At 37.0% G+C, this 23,823-nt stretch overlaps 1 protein-coding gene and 1 pseudogene across 1 annotated transcript in view; one reads left to right on the plus strand and one right to left on the minus strand.

The window, feature by feature from the left end:
- The window catches only part of HECW2 (HECT, C2 and WW domain containing E3 ubiquitin protein ligase 2), a 215,578-nt gene that overhangs the window by 24,453 nt on the left and 167,302 nt on the right, over positions 1–23,823 (plus strand). The window lies entirely within an intron of this gene.
- Positions 16,670–17,531, minus strand: LOC114224490 (non-selective voltage-gated ion channel VDAC3-like; annotated as a pseudogene).

Below are 23,823 nucleotides of genomic sequence, written 5' to 3' on the forward strand. Positions count from 1 at the left end.
GATTCTTATGTTGGACAACAGTTCCAGAGTTTCTTTGACTAAGAATAAAAAATATACTGCTGCGAACTATCCCCTCACCCAAACTAAATCCAAGGTCTATTAAATGGTCAGGTACTATGTAGTTGCTTGATTTTTGAATTTCTAATGAAAGCTTGCCATTTCTTTTTTTTTTTTTTTCTTCAGTAACTTAAGGTTTTTATGGTAAGTTTCTCTCCTTGGGTTGCCTAGTTATTGTGGGTACTCTCTCCATGTGATGGTCCTATGAACAGTAGCTGTCCCTTGATTTAAAGTTTTATCTAGGGAATTTTGTTTTCCATTGGGAATCATGTTGGTGAAGGAAGATACATCCTCAGTATTAAAACTTTTTCTCTGAGTACAAATGGATGCTCTTTAAGTGTTCGTATTTCATTTTAAAACATCTATGTATGTATATTCACACGTATTAAACATCTGTAAAAGGTGGGTTGTTACCTGACATGATATTTTGAAATGTTTGGTAAGAAGGGATGGCCCATATTTTTAGAGGTAGAGTTTTTATATTTTTATTTTTAATTTTAAATTTTTTTTAAAAAGATTTTATTTATTTATTTGAGAGAGAGAGAGATCATGAGCAGGAGCGAGGAGTAGAGGGAGAAGCAGACTCCCTGCTGAACAGGGAGCCCAGTATGGGACCTGATCCCAGGACCCGGGGATCGTGACCTGAGCCGAAGGCAGACGCTTAACCGACTGAGCCACTGAGGCTCCCAAGGTAGTTTTTAAAGAAAAATGCCATTTAAAACTTGCTACAAGAGGATTATATTTTTGTAAAATTTCAAACAATACAATTTTTTTCCCTTTCTCCACCAAAGGTGAGAAGTGTTGATGATGGATTATATATAGCAGCACACACACATAGACACACTTGCACATATGCACACACAAATATACTTTTAAAACAAAAAAATATCATTCTAGGCATATTCTTCTGCAAATTGCTTTTGTTTTTACTTTGCAGTGTGTCTTAAACATTCATCCATCTCACTATTCATTGTTTTTAACTCCTTTGTAACATTCCCTGATATGTTTGCACAGTAATTTATTTAACCATTGTCCTGTTGATGGTCATTTGGGTTGGTGCCAAGATTTGGTATTACAAACAGTGCTGCACTGCAATAAACATTTCTACATTTACAGTTTTGAGCATTTGTGTCAGCATTTCTAAAAAATTAGTTAATAGGGGCACTGCGTGGCTAAGTCGGTTAAGCATCTAACTCTTGATTTCGGCTCAGGTCATGATTTCAGGGACATGATATTGAGCCCCATATTGGGCTCCACACTCAGCTGGAGTCTCCCTCGCTCTGTGCCCCTACCCCCACTGTGTTTTCTCTCTCTCTCTCTCAAATAAATAAACCTTGAAAAAAATTAAAATATAAAAAATTAGTTTCTAGGCATGGAATTGCTGAAGCAAAGAATGTGCACATTTAAGAGATACTGCTAAATATCGCCCCAGAAACATATCAGTTTACTAAAATTTTCATTATTAAGCATGAAATTAAATTAGAAATTGTCCAAATGATAGGGTTACAAGTGTGCTGAGTGGTTGGGGAATATATTACAGATGAAGTTGTATACATTTTTAGGTTTCATAGAAATTTCAAATCTTTAAGGAGACACAAGATGAATATAAAATAGGAAATTATTTTAAACTTTGCATTTTGCTTTTTCTAAGAATGCAGGTCAGTGGTCAGAGAGAGGACAACAGAGTCACTACTTGGTATTGGATACGGAGGTGAGTGAAGGGTATCTTTACAGGAAGGTGCTATCTGGAAAAAGATGGTCTTTCATCAGGTTTTCATGATTTTTAAGTAAACAACTGTGACTGGGCTTCAGTCCAAGAAGGTCTTTGTGCTAGGACAATACAGATCTTTAGGCTATGGAATAGAAGTAGAATAACAAAATTTCCTGTGCATATTTGGTTTATAAATATAACCTCTTTGAAAGCACATTTTCAGTTTCAAGTATCCCGTGCTTCTGAACTATTTCTAGGCTATCCTGTTTCAGTCAAAGGGCTTGATTTTAATACAATACACAAGCTTATCTTTTCATTCAAGAGCAAAATGCTATATCTTTTCCAGAGGTATGCCGGCATTAGTCATATACCCTACTCTCCTTCCCCCAACATGAAAATCCTTCCTCTGTCTGTCCCATTTCCTTGCTGATGTATGTAACAGCAGTGATGCACTTTCTCTGCAATGTTGGCAGCTATAATTAGGCTATCCCTTTTGGAAAGGCCTCAAGGATTCCACAGTGAAGGTTACAAAACACCAAACACTATTCACTATGATTAGAAACATTGTTGAAATTTTGAGATTTTATTCTTAGATTCATGAAAAAGCTCCTGAAAAACTAGCCTGAGGGAGGGAGCCTATTAATTTCTTATAAGACAAATTCTCCATGTTTCCAGATTCTGGCATATTTTTTATTCTAGGGGGTTCCAATTATTAATTATTCTTATAATTATATATGATACAGTACTGAGTACCCACGGTGTTAGGACCTACTCTAGGAGTTTATTTAAATCCAGAGGACTCTTTCTTATCTTGAACACTTGTCAGCATCTAATATTACTCTTCTCTTATCTAGAAAATGCCGGTAGACATGGCAGTAAGGGGCTATTGAACTCTTTGTTCAAAGATGTAATATTTTGCTGATGATTTGAATTATTCTCTTGAAAACTCATTGCGTCTACAAGTCCAAGCATCTGTCAGTCCCACTCAGGAGACTGTCTGGTTAGAACAACAACATTGATGTTCAATAGGCCTGGGTTTGAATCCCACCCTTGTTACCTATTAGTGACTTGAACTTGGGCAGGTTATGTAAATTTATAGTTTCACCATATGTCAAATGGGCACCATAACTCCTATGGGACTGGAAAAAGAAATGAATAAATGTTCATATTTTACTTGGAGGAAGAGCTTGATCATGAGTTGCTGTTTTTATAGTTGGTACTTTATTCTCAGTTTTGTGGAAACTTAAAATTGTGCTTACCTCAATTTTGTACCAGAGTATTTTTCTACTGCAGACGTTGGTAAATAAGTAGCATTAGTATCTGAAAATTTAGCCCAAAGTAGTCTGTGTGACTTTTTGAAGTTTTATTTTACCTCTTTATAACGTAAGTGTGTTTTCACATATAATTGCTTTTTAAAGATCATGAAGCATGAGAGACTAGGGACTCCGAGAAACAGACTGAGGGTTTTAGAGGGGAGGGGCGTGGAGGGATGGATGGGTTAGACCGATGATGGGTATTAAGGAGGGCACGTACTGCATGGGGCACAGGATGTTATACAAAAACAATGAATCATGGAACACTACATTAAAAACTAATGATGTACTGTATGGTGACTAACATAACAAAAAAAACCAAAATAAAATAAAATTTTAAAAAATCACGAATTAAATTACATCTTTAAAGTAGCCTCCAAATATTATGCTCCATATTTGGGAGCATGGGCCTGGGTGAGGAGAGGTCCCTGGAACACTAGTGCATTCTTCTGGAGTCTGCATATTCAACTTGGGAACCAGTGCCTCAAGAGGAACTCTAGAACTATCAAGTCCCAAATATAGAGATCATTTTGAGATTAAGAATGGATTTTTTTTTAAATGTTTTATTTATTTATTCATGAGAGTCAGAGACAGAGAGAGAGAGAGGCAGAGACAGAGGGAGAAGCAGGCTCCCCGCCCAGCAGGGAGCCTGATGCGGGGCTCGATCCCAGGGTCCTGGGATCATGACCCGAGCCAAAGGCAGACGCCTAACCATCTGAGCCACCCAGGCGCCCCAAGAATGGATTTTTTGACAAAATCAGAGAGGGTGACAAACCCTAAGAGACTCTTAACCATAGTAAACAAACTGAGAGTTGCTGGAGGCGACAGGGGTGGGGAGAATAAGGTAACTGGGTGATAGACATTAAGGAGGGTACGTGATGTAATGAGCACTGGGTATCATATAAGACTAATCACTGACCTCTACCTCTGAAACTAATAATACACTATATGTTAATTAACTGAATTTAAATAAATAAATAAATAAATAAATAAAACAAAAGAATGGATTTTTTGGCCAATACATCACCACTGATTGAAACAAAATCATGTAGTAACATTGAATTGTAAACATATGTAGGTTTGGAAGCCATACTTCTATCTCTGTTTTTAAAATTTATTTCTCCTCTATTTTTATTTTATTTTATTTTTTTTATTTCTCCTCAGAGTTAATGAAGCACCTAAATCTGTAGAATACTATGAACCTTTTATTCTAACTGCAGAGACAAGATATCAAAAATTCATAGCTGTATACAGTGGCATAGGATTGGGTGAAGAATGAGTGGTGGATAGTAAATGATATGTTTAAGAGAGAAAGATTCCACTTTGGACTGAAAGCCAAAGCTGGCTTCACAGAGGTTCATCGGGGACTTGATTAGAGTTTAAAGAATGAGTGGGACTGGATTGGTTGGGAAATGAGTCATTTAGGGGATTTCTTCTTTTCCCTTCCTATATCCAAGCTATTTCTTTTTTTTTTAAGATTTTATTTATTTATTTATTTGAGAGAGAGAGAGCACAAACAAGGGGAGCAGCAGGCAGAGAGAGAAGTAGACTCCTCGCTGAGCAGGGAGCCTGATGCGGGACTCGATCCCAGGACCCTGAGATCATGACCTGAGCCGAAGGCAGATGCTTAACCAACTGAGCCACCCAGGGACCCCGCCCCCCCCTCCGCCAAGCTATTTCTAAGTCTTAACTGCTATGTCTTTTATCAGATCCTGAAACACCAAATTTATTAAAACCTATAGCAATATCTCTTGCTTTCACAAAGACCTAGTAATTATATAACATCACCCCCTGGCTGAAGTTGTTAACATGTTTATTTAAGCTGTCATATTTTGCCAGGTATCTCTGCTTCTGTGCATGCATAATCAAAATACTTTCTCCCACTAACTCGGCCATATTGTTTGTTTTCAAAATTTTTAACTTGACTTGCCTTCTCCTTCAGATTTTGAGTTCTTCTTATCCAGCCAAGATTCTTTCCAGGCCAGTGTGTCCTCTCTCATTCATCCCATGGAGAGATACTGACTTCCCAGGCCATTTTATCCTTCTCTCCACCCCCAGCCCCTACACTTCCACTTTTTTCCCCTTCTGTGTTTCCTTCCTTCCCCTTTGCCTGAAACCACCTCCCCTTCTTAAGAAAAACTCTGCTTCCTGCTGATGTGTTTCAGGAAGGGCATGCTTTGTACAGGGTTGTTGGAGCTTTGTGGAAACTGGTCCTTATTATTATTCAGCTCCTTGTGTCACTAGTTGGCCCTGCCATAAACATCTTTGGGTGTAAGCAAGAAGGATGAGCAGGTAAAGCAGTGGTATTGGGATATTCTGTTGAGTTTTAAAGGAGACCCCACTGGAAAAGCAGTGTCTTGGCATGTATGAAGGAAATGGTAACTAAATAGGTCAGTGGAGACCCATAACCTAAAGAATTTAACTATTTCCAAGGGAAAACAAATTGTGGTGATTGAGTACCTTAATAAAAATGGGAAAAGTGCCTTGGGTGTTTACAAGTAAGGATGTGCTATGCCATTTGGTAGGAGATGAAGGACTGTTCTGTCACAATGACTTGTAAAATTGTGTAGAGGGCTAGCAAACCTGTTACATATTAGCATGTTTTTTAAAAAATAATAAAAAGAAAAAAACCACAAAACCCAAATTCACTTATGTCCTCATCCTCTGCTGGCTCCCCATCTTGCAGAAGAATTTAAGATTTGACAAATGCAGGTCTGTAGAGACCAACCAGCAGTGTATAGATGCAAGTCATCAAGATGATGTGAATGGGGTAGGTCCATAGTGGCCCCAGGAAGTGAATATCAGTAGGCTCTTCCAGAAGTGAGCGGAAGGCCCACTCTCAGAAGTGAGACTTCTCTGGTACCTGAGTCATATTAGGCACTACCTTATGGATGCCTTCATTTGTTCTTTGAGGGCAGAAAGTAGGGACAATGTCTTTCCTCTGTCACACCAAACTGTAAGCTGCTTCCATTCTTCTATATGTGGAAGACATCACAAAGGCAGTGTTGTTTTTTGTTTTTAGAATTGGAGTCTATGCAAACTTTGGTCTCTAATACATTTGCAGGACAATGATTTGCTGCAACTGGTGGGGACATTGTCTTGGTCTTGACCAGGCCACTTTTACTCATTCTTGTTTCCTCCTTGATCTCTATAGCCATTTCAGCTTGGTCACCTCCTAAGGAAATGCCTGTAGGCAAATCTCTATGTCTAGAGATTTGGGGCATAGTTCTCCAAAAGGAGCAACAATAGGGATGCTTTTATAACTTACGTTGAACATTTAAAACTTATTCTTTAGAAGATTGAAACAATCATAGGTTGCAACCAGAAATGTATAAGAACGACTGTTTTTAGATGTTTATTTCTATCTCCTTTACTAGATAATGCAGGGAATCTTTAAAAATTACATTTCTGAACTCTTCTCCATGTAATAATTTACTATGTATTTTTTGTCATGTATATATTTTCTTTCATTACTTTGTAAACAGATCTAGGACTTAACCATATGTGTTTACCTAAAAACTGTTTTTATTGTTTAAATTAGAAGCTTTTCAATTACTTTTATGCTATAGCTTTTCTTTGTATATATATATTTTTATTGCATTTAGACATGCAAGTGTTTTTCTCCACTTCCCCCAACCCTGATCCCTGGCAACCACCATTTTACTTTCTGCCTCTGTGAATTTGCCTACTCTAGGTACATTATATAAGTGGAATCATACAAAATTTGTCTTTTTGTGCACCTAGCATAATGTCTTCAGGATTAATCCATGTTGTAGCATGTGTCAGAATTTCCTTCCTTTTGAAGACTGAATAATATTCCATTGTATGCATGTACCACATTTTGTTCATCTAATCATTCATTGATGGACATTGGTTGCTTCTACCTTTTGGCTATTGTGACTCATGCTGTTGTAAACATAGCTATACAAATACCTCTTCGGGTCCTTTTTCAGTTCTTTTGGGTATGTACCCAGAAGTGGGATTTCTGGAACATGTGGTTATTCTACGTTTAATTTTTTGAAAAATTGACCTTGTGTTTGCCGCAGTTCCACAGTCTCCGGTGTTAATTTCCACCAGCAATACATAGAGTTCTAATTTCTATGTTGTATTGTTTTGTTTTGATAATAAACATCTTAATGAGTATGAAGTGGTATCTTTTTTTAAAAAAAATATTTTATTTATTTATTTGACAGAGAGAGAGACACAGCAAGAGAGTCTTGATTTTGGCTCAGGTCGTGATCTCTGGGTTGTGAGATCGAGCCCCGTGTCAGGCTCCACACTCAGCGTGGAGTCGGCTTGAGATTCTCTCTCCCTCTCCCTCTGCCCCTCCCCGCCACTGCTCACTTCCTGTCTCTCAAATAAATAAATTTTTAAAAAAAAACAAAAGATTGTGGATGTCATTACTTCCCCCAGGCAGCTGAAAGTGCATTCATAATACTTTCCCTGCCACGTTATAGATTAGTGCAAGCACAATTTCTGTTTTACAGCTGAGGAGATCAAGGCACAGAAAAGGATAGTAATCTAGCCCGGGTCCTTTCTAATGTGCTTAGGATTCCATGCAGCGACTTTTGCTGCTTGGTTTGAGAGGTGATCACGTAGCTGCTGTGCAGTCATGATGTGTGATAATTTGGGGGAGCACAGGGACTGCTGGCAAGAATGTAAAAATAATCCCCCCTCTAAGAATTAAGCTATAGAGGTGACATACTGATCATGCCACACAGCCTTAAAAAAACTTAGAGAGTTCTCAGGTCTTAATATCATGAAAGCAGCTGATAAAGGGCATAGATTCTGAAAACTGGTGGCCTGGATTCAAATTTTGACTTGGCCGCTTTTTCTCTGTGATGTTTGGGAAGCTACTTGACTTCTTTGAGCCTCAGGTCCTCATGAATAAAATAGGCATCATAATAGGGTCGACCTCATGGTGCTGTAGAGAAAATTATAAGGCTAATGATTATCAACTGCATACAGTACCTGACATTGGGGAAGTACTAAAAAATGTTCACTGTTATTATTCCAAACCCTGGCTGTAAGAGACCTGTTTTGAAATAGCCGAAAAGGTGATGAAAAATCAGAAGGGGTCTTGGGTAGCTGTAGAAGCTTAGAGTGAGTGGTGTGGTCCTTGAGTGTCCATCCAATCACTGTTTAGGGAAAAAATGTGCTGGCTAAGGATGAGGTCTGTGTGGTGCCAAGGGCCAGGGGCACATGTATCAGATGGTATTAGCCAGAAACCTTTAGGCATCTGAAGTCGTTCCCCTACTTCTGATGTCTGGCTACTAAGCAAACTGTGTTAATAGTTTGGCCTTCTGAGTAGTTTTCCTAGAAGGCCAGAGGATACAAGAATCAGGCCCCCTTCAAAGTTACCTTCCTCCTCAGCTAAGTCTGCCTTTCTGATTCTGACCAACCGTAGGAGCCTGACAGGATCAAACCTCTCACAGAGCCAGGAGGCAGATCCAGAATAGTGGGGATTTCACTGAGTCACAGTCTATCAGACTACATTCTCCAAGCTGTTTGTAGGTGTTATGTGATAAAAGGTTTAATCAGTTGAATCACTTCATGACACAATAGAAATCAAAAGGCTTCTGGGAGCTTTTGTATTTGCTAATGGTTGAGAACCTCTAAGAGGGAGTAGATAGTGTCTACCACATTCTACTATTTGACCAGGAGCCCTCTTTCCTAGTAACTTCCCAAAGCACGAAGGTTTCTCAACATGCATTTTAGAGCATTCTGCACTTCTAAGGAAATCTCTCTGTAAGGCTTCTCGTTAGCGCTTCCATTTGCTTGTAACAGACAATTCTGCAATATGACAATTACTTTCATGCATGGAATATTATTCAGTTAATGGTGTGAGGTCTGTGTGTCACCTTGTGTCTGGAGACAGAAACCAGACATGGGTGAAAAATGTGTCCTGAATGGTCCATAAAGTGACTAATTCATAACAGATTGCGCTTGAGTCACAATTTATGTGTACCAATCTATGCTTCACATTCTAGGAACTGTTGCTTTCCTGTTGCCTGTCAGGGTTATCCTCTAGAGAGGTTTATGCTTCTGTTCAGTTTTTCACAGGGTTGTTCCTCATTGTGGCAGTAGCCAGGTTCCAATGCTAATCTTCCTTGCCAACAGAAGTTAACTATGTAATAATCAGAGAACACTCTGTGGACAGTGATTCTTGTATCTGACCAGTAAACACATCCAGTAACCCTAACACTTTTACTTCTGCAAAACTGCCATGATAGTTTGCTTTTGGTACCCAGCAAAATTCACCTATTTCACTTTTCTAGATTTCCAGTCTTGTATATTGAAAATCATACATATGATTAATTGCTATAAATACATTAAGGAAAAAGAAAATAGGTATTTGTTGAAGGCCCATGAGTAAATGTAAGGTAGCATAGTGTGGTAGTTAAACATATGTACTCTGAAGCCAGATGTTTGGATTGAATCCTGGTTCTGCTACTAATCAGATGTGTGGCTGTGGGCATATTACACAATCTCTCTATAACTCAGTTTCACCCTCTGCAGTATGGGAATAATAATAGCAAATAAGTCAGAGAATTGATGTTAGGATTAAATTAATTAATAATTATTAAACACTTGGAACAATACATGATAGATAATACATACTATATAGTGTGTTAAATCCATATACCTAAAGGAAGTCATGAAAAAGCAAAAGCAAAAGCAAAAAAATCAGTCTTTAGGAAATGACCTTTGTGCACAATTAGAATAATAAAATAGTATTTTATTTTTATTTATGTATTTTAATTTTTGTTTATTTTATTATTTGTTTTTTTATTATGTTCAATTAGCTGTACCCTGAGATCATGACCTGAGCTGAAATCAATCAGTGCTATACAAAGCTGATTCAGACAGGCGTTCTGAATTAGCCAGCATATAATACATCATTAGTTTTTGATGTAGTGTTCAAGATCTATTTTATTTTATTTTATTTTATTTTTAAAGAGTTTGTTTATTTACTTATGAGAGAGAGAAAGAGCATGAGTGGGTGGAAGGGGCAAAAGAAGAGGGAAAAGCAGCCTCCCCACTGAGCAGGGAGCCCAACGTGGGGCTCAATGCCAGTACCCTGAGATCATGACCCGAGCCAAAGGCAGACACTTCACTGACTGAGCCACCAAGGCACCCAAAGATTTATTTATTTTAGAGAGAGAGAGAGCTCAAGGGGGAGGGTGGGGAGGGAGAGAATCTCAAGCAGACTCCGCATTGAGCACAGAGCCCATGACCTGAGTTGAAACCAAGAGTTGGACACTCAACTGACTTGTGCCACCCAGGCGCCCCTTATGTAGTTTTTTAAAGAATGTTTCTTAATAACTCAGTGCTCATAAGCTTGATTTAATTTAATTGAGGCAAATGAGGGCTTTGAATTTGATAAAAAATTATCTACTGCTGCTAGTTTTCAATGAAATAGTAAGTTGCTAAATGATATTCCCAAAGTAACATTAAGGAAAACAGATGCTCTAATTTGGCATATTTTTCTCTCACATACATCACACTCTACACACACCTCAGTGGTCTCTTCTCTGCTTATTAACTATATGCTGAGATGCAGCCAAAGATCTGGATCCCTGGGAACATGTAAGCATATTCTCAGGGGTGTACCTTTCATAAGAAGTTTTTTTGTGTTTTTGTTCCAGGGATAATCCCCCTAAAGAATTTAAACGTATTTTGACTCATTAGGACCCTCAGTGTATAGCATTTGTGCCTATAATGTTGCTGTCACCGAGTAATCCTGCTTTCATTGTTGGAGCCTATGAGAAAAGACAAAAGGTAGGTTTAATTTGTAAATAATATTCTTGTGCCAAGAGAGGGCCAAAACCAAGGATTTCACAGTAGTTTTGATAGTGAAAAATGAGCAGAACTGAGTTATCTAGCATCATGCATTGTTTTCATAATTAACTCAAAAAAAACTTTGCTGTTAGTAGTCAGTGTTGTAAAATCTCCTTATAGTTCCAGCAAAACACCAGTATCAATTGCAGTAAATGAGCATTGTTAATTAGAATTTTATTTATTTTTCAGTTTTGCTTGTAATTAATGCATTTTTTTGTCTTATGTATTTGTTTAGTACTATTGGTATTCAGTTATGTATTTGTGTGTATACAATATTATGGTAAAAATGGCTTATTTATCTGAGGGACTATGCCAGAATTTTTTTCCCCTTTATGGAAGGGATCCGTTCATTAGTCAAATTCAAAAAACACTGTCTAGGAAGGAGATGGTCTTGGCCCTGCTTGAAAAGAGACTCAGAAACAGAAGGTCAAGGAGATTTTTCCCCTTTTCTAACTTGCAGTGCTGGGGTGCCCAGCTTATCAGCCGACATAATCAGAGCTGTACCCTGAGATCATGACCTGAGCTGAAATCAGTCAGTGCTGTACAAAGCAGATTCAGACAGGCAGTCTGTTTCTTTATATTGCTCTCAATTTCTCTGTTCCTTTTGCATCTTCATATGTTCTCTTCTATCACCTTGCTGCTCCTCAAGCATTTTCTAGCAAGCTTCTGCATTAGGGTCTTTGCACATTGGTTCTCTGTGCCTGGGATGCAGAGGTTAACTCCCCAAACTTTACTCAATTCTTCGCTCCAGTGTCACCTTCTGAAGGAAGCCTGTCTTGCTTTCCTATTCTTGAGACCCTTTACCTGCTCTACTGTTTTTCCCCAAACACTTATCACTTTCCATTACACTCTGCCATTTACTTATGTGTTTTATTTATTGTCTATCTCCCCCTTCCTTCTTCTGCTAGAATGTAAGCTCCATAAGGACAGGAGTTTTTTTATTTGTTTAGTTCACTATTATATCCCAAGGGCTTAGAATTATTCCTGGCACAAAGCAGGCACTCATTAAATAACTGTTGAATAGTTTTGTCATTTTACTTTCTTCTTAGTTCACTTCATTAATTTATAGCCTATGTTTCTTGTTTCTAAACAGTTTGAAGGACAGGGGTGGAGATGGCAACATTTGTATATATTAGTAGGAGGAAGTTCAGGATACCTAGCTCTGCACTGTCCTGACATTTTATTACATTAAATGAGGCATTTTCCACTAAACGAAACATACTCAGTAGATATTTACAAACTTCCAATCTGTTTAGTTTCCTTTGGACTATTTTGGAATAAGTAATTAAGAAAACAAAACTCATCTACTATAGCAGTTATAATCCAGGTAAGTCACAGTCCAGTAGAATACTTTGCAGTAGTTTTGTACTTGACTGTTTGAAGAGCACTTTGGAAAAAATTTCTTTGTACGTTTTTTTCGACAACCTTGACTGGGCTGACAGGTATTTTCAGTTCCTTCACTGAAGTTGCAGAGAAGTTAAAGAATTAGTCCCAGATCATGAAAACGATCTAACGATCTTCTAAGACCTGAAACCTAGGTCTTTAGAGTCCTACCTAGGTGAGCAGAATGCTTTTTATAGCCAGTTATGACATCAGATTATAGGCCAATTAATGGAGAGGGATGATTAAGGATACAGGATCTCAAGAAGGCATCTTACAGGATGAAACATTAATTTCTCTCTACTGAGATCATATTAAAAGATGCTTTAATATTCCCATTTTCATTGGTCTATTGAATACTTTCCATTAAGTAACTTTAGCTTTTATATTCTGATTAAGTAAATGAGCTGTTTGTAAGGCAGAGAAAGCTTTTACATCTTAATGAGATTACATTGTGATTTACTGCATATGGGATACAGAAACCTTCAAAAGGTGACTCAGGAGATTTATTGTTAATGTCATGAAGTTACTGAGAAATGGAGAGAAGAATAAAATAGATTAAACATAGGTATTTAGAATAAGTGATTAATATTTTATAAAGCATACAAAAATTAGTCAACTGGCAGTTTAGTTTAGTTTTTGTTGTTATTTATTTATTTATTTATTTATTTAAGATTTATTTATTTATTTTAGTGGGGAGGGGCAGAGGGAAAGGGAAAGAAATCCTCAAGCAGACTCCCTGCTGAGTGTGGAGCCATACACGGGGCTCAATCCCAGGACCCTGAGATCATGACCTGAGGTGAAATCAGGAGTTGGACACCCAACTGACTAATCCACCCAGGTGCCCCTGTTTTTTTTTTTTTTTTTTTTTTTTTTTTAATCTTACTCAGGATATTGTAATGAAGAACTGTGAAAAGTCCTAGGGAGAGAATTGTAAGCATTGTTTTCATCATTTCGTTATGTAAATACTCATAAATTTGTGTTCTCTTGTTTGTTTTCCCATAACCCTAATAAGTAATTTCACATTCTGTGATTTTTCCTGCCACCTTTTGATTTTTTTTTTTTTTTTTAATGTAGCCATTGCTTCCTCTGGCCTGTGAGAGTTGGGACCAAACCTGAATCATTTTTGTGTCCCCAGGATCCAGCATGTATTTGGCCCATGGAAGGGGCTCAATGCATGTTCACTATCAAGTGAATGAGTAAGCATAACAAGGAGTCCTTCAGTTGGGGAGATCTAGATTTCGTTTCTTTTTGGTTTTGCACAGATGGAAGAACTAGGAGATAGAACATCTGACTCTAGAGTGGAGCAGACACTAAGCCAGTTGCTGTATACACATTGCCTCATCTGATCCTCAACAACCCGTGGATGTTGTATGATTTCCATCCCCGTCTTAAAGATGAGGAATGAATGTAGGGCACAGAGTTGCTTGCCCAAAGTCACACAGTAAACAGGTAATAGAACAGGATTTGCATACAGGGAATATATTTAATCACTGTACTATATTGCTTTACCTTTTTGCTATAAAGCAGAAGAGAGTATAGTTTCTGTGTTCACTTATTAAAGATTTGCAATGAGGGGCACCTGGCTGGCTTCGTCAGAGGAGCATGCATCTCTTGATCATGGGTTTGTGAGTTCTAGCCCCATGTTGGGTGTAGAGATTACTAAAAAAAAGTAAAAACTAAAAAAAAAAAAAAGATTTGCAATGAATGGTATACATATAGTGTGAAAGTTCGCCACTGAATGATTTAGTCTTATTGGTTGAAATGTTCCCCTTCCATTTTACACCTACCTCTGTGTAGCTTTCAGCTTCAATATTTGACTGTCACTGCCCCCACTAAGGTCATTAGGGACCTCATCACTGCTAAATGTGATGGACATTTTTAGGCTTTATCCTCTAATCTTTCAGACTTTTTTGCTGTTGATCTCAGTTTCCTTCTTGAAAATGTATATTTTTTTTGGCTTTACATCAGACCATTTTCTCCCAATTACCTGCATACATTTATTTCTGCTTTGTCCTCTGCTTTCTTTCCTTCCACTTTAAATCCTGGCATTCTCCAGGTTTTTATCCTAGATCATTTTCTTCTAATTTTTCTCTTGGCACATTCTGAGCAAGCCATCCATCCCCATGGCCTCAGCTAATACCCATAGGGTTAAATCTCCAATTTTAATTATTTCTGGGTGCCATCATTGTATTTCCAGTGTTGACTTGACAACTACACCTGGATGGGCCCCATACTTCTCAGACTCATTATAACCCAAACCAAACTTGAACAGACCCTCCATCCTGTAACCAACTCACCTCTTCTTTTCTTTAATGTTGCTGGTGGCAGTTACCTACATGGAGATTTGAGACTTATTCTTAAAGTTTCTTCATCACTTCTACCCAACTGGCCTGGTCAGTTCACCTCTTCAACATCTATTTCTACCCTCACTGCCTCTGCTTTTATTCAGATACTTGTCATCTGTTCCCTAACTTCGGAGCACACTCCTGACTGATGTTTTGCTGCAGTCTTTTCCTGCTGCAGTTCATCCTCTGTATTCTCACCACAATCATTTGTCTTATAAAATACAGTTTTATCCCGGATTATGAAAATTAAGCTCAGTGAAAAACATGGAAAATACAGGGAATAGAAAGAATAAAATTAAAATTACTCATAGTCCTACTACCATCTCCAATATAATTTTTACCAATATTGAAACCAATACATTTTTTTTATAGTACAGCCTGATCAGCTCAGCTACCCCTGTTTAAAACCATCAGTGTGAAGCAAGATGGAAGCGCAGTTTCTACTGGAATCAGTTGCTGTAGATATTTTTTTAAAAGGCAGGTTATTTATAAATAATGCAGGCAAACTAGGGCATCTATTGCTATCAGATGGAGAACACAACCCTTCATCAACTTGTACAGACTCTCACTCCCTTCTTTTTGTGGTTCATAAAATTTGTCTTGACTACAGTGATTTGCAAAATTTGAAAATGTCTCTAGTTTCTAATTTTATTTAAAAATAGTTATGTTAAAAACTGAGGATTGCTGGAGGGGAAGTGGGTGGGGGAATGGGCTAAATGGGTGATGGGTGTTAAAGAGGGCACTTGTTGGGATGAGCACTGGATGTTATATGTAAGTGATGAATCACTAAATTCTACTCCTGGAAACAGTACTGCACTGTATGTTAACTAATTTGAATTTAAATAAAAAATAGTTGTGTTAAAATAATTTTAAATAATTTTAAAATTATTTTATTATTAAACTGAGTAATATTCCATTGCACATATATGCTACATCTTCTTTATCCATTCATCAGTTGATGGATATTTGAGCTGTTTCTATAATTTAGCTATTGTAGATAAAGCTGCTATAAACATATTTGAATAACCATGTAACAAAGGTCTTTATTAGTTTAAATGATATAGTCACATGGATCAAAACTTTTTTAAATGAAAAAAGATATAGATTGAAAAGTCTCCCTTCAACCTCTCCTACATTTCCAGATTTCTCCCTTTCCCTTCAACAAGTAACAATACTTATTACTTTCAGGCTTATCCTTTCAGATTTTCCACATATATGTGGATGGATGTATATTCTGTGTGTGTGTGTGTGTGTGTGTGTGTGTATACATACATACAAGCAAGTGCAAATATATACATATTTTTAAATTGTGCTTCCTCAATTTTCTATAAAAAATAGCAAAATATGTATATTCTTCTATACCTTGATTGTTTCGCTTAATATATTTTTTTAGATTTTTCCATGTCAATATTTAGAAAGAGCCTATTCTTTCTCTGTTGAATGGTCTTGGCGCCCTTATTGAAAATCAATTGACCATAGATGTATGGGTTTATTTCTGTACTTTCAATTCTATTCCGTTGTTCTGTACATCTATCCTGATATCAGTACCCACACTGTTTTGATTATTGTAGCTTTGTAGTAAATTTTTTTTCCCCAAATGTGATGGGTTTATTTTATTTTACTCTGATGTAAAACCAAAGATTACACTACCACACAGAGACCAATATATTAAAAGGTCATGAAAAAGTGGTGTGGGACATGCAGGACGTGATGTACAAACTGGAGGATCGGGTCATTTCCTTTGTAACATGACACTACATTATTGCTGAGGAACACATTTAAAATAACACTGCGGAACTCATCTGAGATGTGGCACAAACATGACAACTTCCAGGCATGCCTTTAAGTACCTCCCTTAGGATGGACTTGCGATCTCTAGACTTCAGTGTGGGGAGGATTACAATTCTTTGGAAGAATAAAAAGTTCACACTTTTGAAATTTCACAGAATTTTAACGCCAAAACATAGTGGGTTCTCTTCACCTCCAGGGACAAATCGGATGCTTTACTCAAAACCACATTAAGCTTCTAGTTCAAATCCCAACCCAAACTTGTGACCTCCTGCGTTGAAGTTCTTTCCATCGATTAAGCTGACACCAGGTCGAAGGGTCTGAGTATAATCCAGTCCAATCAGGCTGGCATTATTTACTTTAGCAGATAGAGAAGTTCTACAATCCAGCTTGTATTTAGTAGTGATGCCAAAATGGGTATTGTTACTGCCAGCCGTCCAAGCAAGGTTTATTTACGTTTCAGTCTTCTCTTTAACCTTCTGGTAGATAGACCCTCCAAATTCAGTGCCATCATTCACATGAGTGTGCAGCTGGAAGTCTGCAGCCTTATAACCCAGGGTGAAATTATTTTGTGACAGTTTGGATTTGGCTGTGTCAAAACTCATCTGATAGCCAGCAAGCCAACCCTCAAAGGCTAACACGGCCCAACCATAGATGGTTGGTCCAGAAAAATCTATATTAACATTACTGCCAAGACTGAAACAATCCCGCTTATAAGAGGCCTTCAGTTTTCCACTCCTCTTTACTGTGTTCGGTACAAATATGGTATCAAGAGTCAGTTTCAACCCTTCAGCCAACTTATTCTCCAAAGAGATTTCTGTTCTGAGAGTATTGTCTGTGTTCCATTTCTGGGTGAGGGTAAGTCCATAGTTAACAGACCTTATATTTGGTCTCTAGGTTGCCTGACGCTTTCCCTGTATCAGTGTAAGCATGACCAGAAGTAGAAAATTCCACTCCACTACAGGACTTGGTTCTCAGATCTATTTTAACCATGCCAAATCCATATCCTTTATTGAAGACATCCTTGGCGGCCTTTCCTAGGTCACAGTAAGTTGGTGTGTTACACATATCTCCAACCAGAGGGCCTGTCTCCGTTCCGCCAGGGCAACGCTGAAGGTCTTCTCTGTAGTAAATTTTTCAATCAGGATATGTGTACCTTCCCACTTTTTTTTTTTTAAAGATTGTTTTGGCTATTTGGGTCCCCTTGCAATTTCATATAAACTTGAAAATCAGCTTTTACATTTCTGCAAAAAAAAAAAAAGGCCATTGGAATTCTGATAGTGATTGCATTGAAATCTATAGATTGTTTTGGGTAGTACTGACATCTTAAAAATCTTAAATGTTCAATTCATGAATATAAGACGTCTTTCCATTTACTTAGGTCATCTTTAATTTCTTTAAACAATATTTAGTAGATTTCTGTGTACAAGTCTTTCTACTTGGTTAAATTTATTCCTGGATATTTTATTCTTTTAGATGCTGTTGTAGGTGGAATTGCTTTCTTAATTCCCCTTTTGGATATTTATTGCTGGTGTATAGAAATATACCTGATTTTTGAGTCTTGAGCTTGCATCCTACAACTTTGATGAATTCATTTATTAGTTCTAATAGTTTTTTTGTAGATTCTTTAGGATTTTCTTTTCTTTTTCTTTTTTAAGATTTATTTCCGTTAGAGAGAGAGAGAGCACCTGAGTGGGAGGAGAGGCAGAGGGACAGGGAGAGAAGCAGACTTCCCGCTGAGCACAGAGCCAGGTGCGGGACTCACTTCCACAACCCTGAGATCATGACCTGAGCCGAACTCAAGAGTCTTGACACCCAACCAACGGAGCCACCCAGGTGCCCCCTTTAGGATTTTCTATATAAGATTGTGTCAACTATATACAGAAAATTTTACTTCTTTTTAAATTTGAATAAATTTTATTTCCTTTTCTTGCCTCATTGATCTGGCTAGAATTTTCAGTACAATGTTGTAGAAGAGTCAAAAGCAGACATCTCTGTATCATTCCTGGTCCTGAAGGTTCTCAGTCTTCAACCATTAAGTATGATGTTAGCTGTGGGTTTTTCTTTTTTCTTTAAGTTTTGATGTAAATTCCAGTTAGTTAACATATAGTGTAATATTAGTTTCAGGTGTACAATATGGTGATTCAACACTTCCATACATCACCCAGTGCTCATCAAAACAAGTGCCCTCCTTAATCCCCATCACCTATTTAACCCAACCCCATGACCTCTCCTCTGGTAACCATCAGTTTGTTTTCTATAGTTAAGACTCTCTTTCTTGGTTTGCCTCTCTCTCTCTTTTTTACCCCTATGTTTTGTTTTGTTTCTTAAATTCCACATATGAGTGAAATCTTATGGTATTTGTCTTTCACTGACTGACTTATTTCACTTCGCATAATCCTCTCTAGCTCCATCCATGTTTTTTCAAATGGCAAGATTTCATTCTTTTTATGGCTGGGTCATATTCCATTGCACATATATGCTACATCTTCTTTATCCACTCATCAGTTGATGGATATTTGAGCTGTTTCTATAATTTGGCTATTGTAGATAAAGCTGCTACAAACATTGGGGTGCATGTACCCCTTTTAATTCATGTTTTTATATTCTTTGAGTAAATACCTAGCAGTGTAATTGCTGGATCATAGGGTGGTTCTATTTTTAACATTTTGAGGAACCTCCATACTGTTTTCCACAGTGGCTGCAACTGTTTGCATTCCCACCAACAGTATAAGAAGGTTCCCCTTTCTCTGCATCCTCACCAATACCTGTTGTTTTCTGTGTTGTTGATTTTAGCTATTCTGACAGGTGTGAGGTGATAGATATCTCATTGTAGTTTTGATTTGTATTTTCCAAAAAATGAATAATCCAATTAAAAAATGAGCAGAAAACATGAATAGATATTTTTCCAAAGAAGACATTCAGATGGTCAGCAGACACATGAAAAGATGCTCAACATCACTCATCATCAGATTTTTCTTTTTTATGAGTGGCTGTGTATTTTTTAATATCATTATGAACTCATGTGTTTAAAAAATTTTGTACTTATTTTAATGAGTTACGTGGTTTTTTAAATACCAAACTGTACCATTTAGGCCAATGGAAAAACTATATAAGGAGGTATTTTAAGAGCAGTTTTATATTTTATCCCTGATACCTCCACGCTGAATCCTCATTTTCTTCAGGTAACCATTCATGGTGGCTTTTTCTTTATCGTCCCCATGTTTGTTTGTTTTTCATAAATAAAAGCAAATGTGTGTGTGTGTGTGTGTGTGTAGCATACTATATCATTGTGTATACTATTTTGGCCCTGTATAATGGCAGTTTAAATGACTTGGCCAAGTTGACAAAAAGATGACATAGCAAGGTCCAGATGTATACTCAGCAATCTGACTCCTGAGCTTGGGCTCTAATGGCCTGCTATACTTACGGCAGTCCCATTGACTCACAACCCAATAAAGACCCAAAAGGAGGGTTTTGTGATTTTTGCTACTCTCAGAGTAATGAGTGAAAAAGTAATCTGAACACAGTATTAGCAATGGAACTTGGTTTTCAAATAATTGTAAAAATGCTGTGTGAGAATGCATCAGAATACACTCGTACCAAAAAAAGAGAGAAAAGCTTCTTGGTTTTCTTTCCTTTTTTCTTTTTTATATTTCGATAGTTTAGTTGATCCACATTTTCTACTTTTGATTTAGCAGTATTGATTTAATCTGCTGGCAAGAAATGGGGAGAAAAGCTTATTCTAAGCCCTTTCAGATATAATATTTGTTATTGCATGATCATTTTGTAAAACGGAAGCTTTGCCTCATTCATGAATTAATTGTTTTGAGGCCATTTCAGGAAAATCTGCAGTCTGCATGCAGGTAAATTTTAGTACTTTAGATTAAGACTACTAGTCTTTATAGTAGAAAGCCTTAAGCAGATAAAGAATTAAAAGGAACTGTAATATAATTTGCCTTTTAGCTTATATTTGAAACTCTTTTTGTCTCTCTTCAGGAGTTGTAGAATTTACTCGTTGTTTATCACTAAAAGTCTAAGCTACTTTTCTTTGGCACTAACTAGTATATAGCTTCAACTAACTTGGTTTCTTTTTGATTTAGAGATTAATGTTAAAACTTCCTTGGCCTGCCAGTGAAATTTGAGCATCATCAGTGGTCTTTATAGACTTTGTAATTCTTTTCTGTTTTTTTCCCTAAAGAATGAAAAATTATTTTATGTTTTGTTATCAGATTCTTTTTTTTTTACTTCTCACTATAACGAGTTTACTTAGATGTGGCTTATGTCTGTTCCACTTTTAGTATGTCTTCAAGTTTTTGTTTTAGCAGTCTCTCCTGAATACGTAAATTTGGATACCAGTAAGTTATGAAGTGCTTCACTCTTATGATGTTTAAGGCAGTTTGTGGGAAATAAAAACTAAGATAGAGAATCAGTTTTTATTTATTTAATCAAAAACATGTATCAGATATTTTCCAAAATTAGATGATTGTTAGCAGTATGAAGATTAATAAAGTATGGTTATTATCCTCAAAGAATATAGACTGATATTGGGAATAAGATATGACAGTGTTTCCAAGTGGACCAGATTTTTTTAAAGATTTTATTTATTTATTTAGAGAGAGAGACAGAGCGTGTGAGAGCAGGGTTGGGGGGGGAGGGCAAAGGGAGAGGGAGAGAGAATTCCAGGCAGACTCCTAACCCAGTGGTGAGCCCCTGTGGGGCTTTATCCCATGACCCTAAGATCATGACCCTGAGAACATGACCCAAGAGGAAATCGAGCTGGGGGCTTAACCCAGGTGCCCCTGAATCAAATTTTTTAACATTGAAGTAAGAGGACAAGATTTTAAAAAGAGCATATGTGAAAGTACTTTGCATAGTAGCTGATGTATAAAGACACAGAAAGGGTATTTTTGCTTTTTAAAAATTGAGGTATAATTGACATACTAATTTTATATTTGTGTTTGATTTATATTGATGTCATAAACCCATTTAGAACAGGTTTCTTTGGGTTGATGACTATTGAGCACTTGAAGTTTTGAATATAATTTTAAACTCAGTCAGGTTCAAACTACTTTTCATGTGACACTTTTTTGATTCAGATTTTTTTCTTACTATTCCTTTATCAGATGTATCTTGAATCTATGTTTTGTCCCCCAGAGGTGTCATTATGATGAATGATACTTGTGATTTTTAGCATCTTGAGACATTGATAATATGTGGTTAGCTACAAGGTCACATTTTGGCAGCTCCGTTTGACAAATAAAAACTTCTTTTGAATGAATACTTTAATACAAGCAATATTTTCCCATGTCAGAATAGGTTATTATTAAATATAGATTAGAAAGGAGAATACAGAGCCTACAGAAAGATAGGAAAGAGATGCCAAACTGAGTTTTTTCCTGTATTACTGTTTCTATATTTTTCTGTCACATGAAGCCAGATTGAAGCCTCTCTTTTCTTATTATTAATGTAGGATAAGTTCATTAGAGACAAATTGGAAAATATGGAACAATATAAGAAACACTTAGGTCTTCTGCCAAGCAGTAATTACTATAAACATTTTAGTGTGTTCCTTTTACAACTTTATTTTCATAAATATTATGTGTGTTTTGAAAAAAATTTTTTGAGTATAGTTGACACACAATGTTTACATTAGTCTCAGGTGTACATCAAAGTGATTCAGCTTCTCTAGATGTCCAGCTTTGCACAGAACAAGTGTAGCTCCCATCTGTCACCATACAACGCTGTTACAGTATCATTGACTATATTCCCTGCACTGTGCTTTTTATTCCCATGACTTATTCAGTCCATAACTGGAAGCCTGTATGTATGTCTTCACTCATTTTGCCCAGCAACTCATCCCTCTAACAACCATTAATTTGTTCTCTGTATTTATAGGTCTGATTCTGCTTTTTTGTATGTTTGCTTATTCATTTCTTTTGTTTTTTAGATTCCACATATGAGAGAAATCATGTGGTATTCATCTTTCTCAGTCTGACTTATTTGACTTAGCATAATACCCTCTAGATCCATCCATGTTGTGACAGATGGCAACATCTCATCCTTTTTATGGCTCTGTAATGTGTGTGTGTGTGTGTGTGTGTGTGTGTGTGTGTGTGTGTGTGTGTGTGTACCTACAGCTTCCTTACCCATTCATCTGTCAGGGGATACTTAGATTGCTTCCATATCTTAGCTATTGTAAATAATGTTCCAATAAACATAGGGATGCATATAGCTTTTTAAATTAGTGTCTTCATTTTCTTTGGGTAGATACCCAGTAGTGGAATTATTGGATCATATGGTATTTCTATTTTTAATTTTTTGAGGCACCTCCATACTGTGTTCCACAAAAACTGTTAAAATGTCTATACTACCCAAAGCTATCTACAGCTTCAGTGCAATCCCTATCAAAATACCAACAACATTTTTCACAGAATTAGAACAAATAATCCTAAAATTTATATGGAACCACAAAAGACCCCAAATAACCAAAACAGCCTTGAGAAAGAAAAACAAAACTGTAGGTATCACAATTCCAGATTTCAAGATATATTACAAAGCTATAGTAATCAAAACATTATGGTACTGGCACAAAAATAGACACACAGGTCAATGGAACAGAATAGAGAGTACAGAAATAATCCCATGCTTATATGGCAAATTAATTTATGACAAAGAAGGCAAGAATATACAATGGGGAAAAGTCAGTCTCTTCAATAAATGAAGTTGGGAAAATTGGATAGCTACATGCAAAAGAATGAAACTGGACCACTTTCCAACACCATATGCAAAAATAAACTCAAAATGGACTAAAGACCTAAATGTGAGATCTGAAACCATAAAAATCCTAGAAGAGAGCACAGGCAGTAATTTTTCTGACATCGGCTGTAGCAACATTTTTCTAGATATGTCTCTTTTTTTTCCTTTTATATTTTTTTATTATGTTATGTTAGTCACCATACATTACATCATTAGTTTTTGAGGTAGTGTTCCATGATTCATTGTTTGTGCATAACACCCAGTGCTCCATGCAGAGCATGCCCTCTTTAATACCCATCACCAGGCTAACCCATCCTCCCACCCCCCCTCCCCTCTAGAACCCTCAGTATGTTTTTCAGAGTCCATCGTCTCTCATGGTTCATCTCCCCCTCTGATTTCCCCCCCTTCATTCTTCCCCTCCTGCTATCTTCTTCTTCTTCTTAATCTTTTTTTTTTTAACATATAATGTATTATTTGTTTCAGCGGTACAGATCTGTGATTCAATAGTCTTGCACAATTCACAGCACTCACCATAGCACATCCCCTCCCCAATGTCTATCACCCAGCCACCCCATCCTTCCCACCCCCCATCACTCCAGCAATCTAGATATGTCTCTTAAGGCAA

This window comes from Eumetopias jubatus, unplaced genomic scaffold (genome assembly GCF_037043125.1).
Source record: "Eumetopias jubatus isolate StellerSeaLion01/CBP00866 unplaced genomic scaffold, mEumJub1_p1.0 scaffold_3, whole genome shotgun sequence".
NCBI lineage: Eukaryota > Metazoa > Chordata > Mammalia > Carnivora > Otariidae > Eumetopias > Eumetopias jubatus.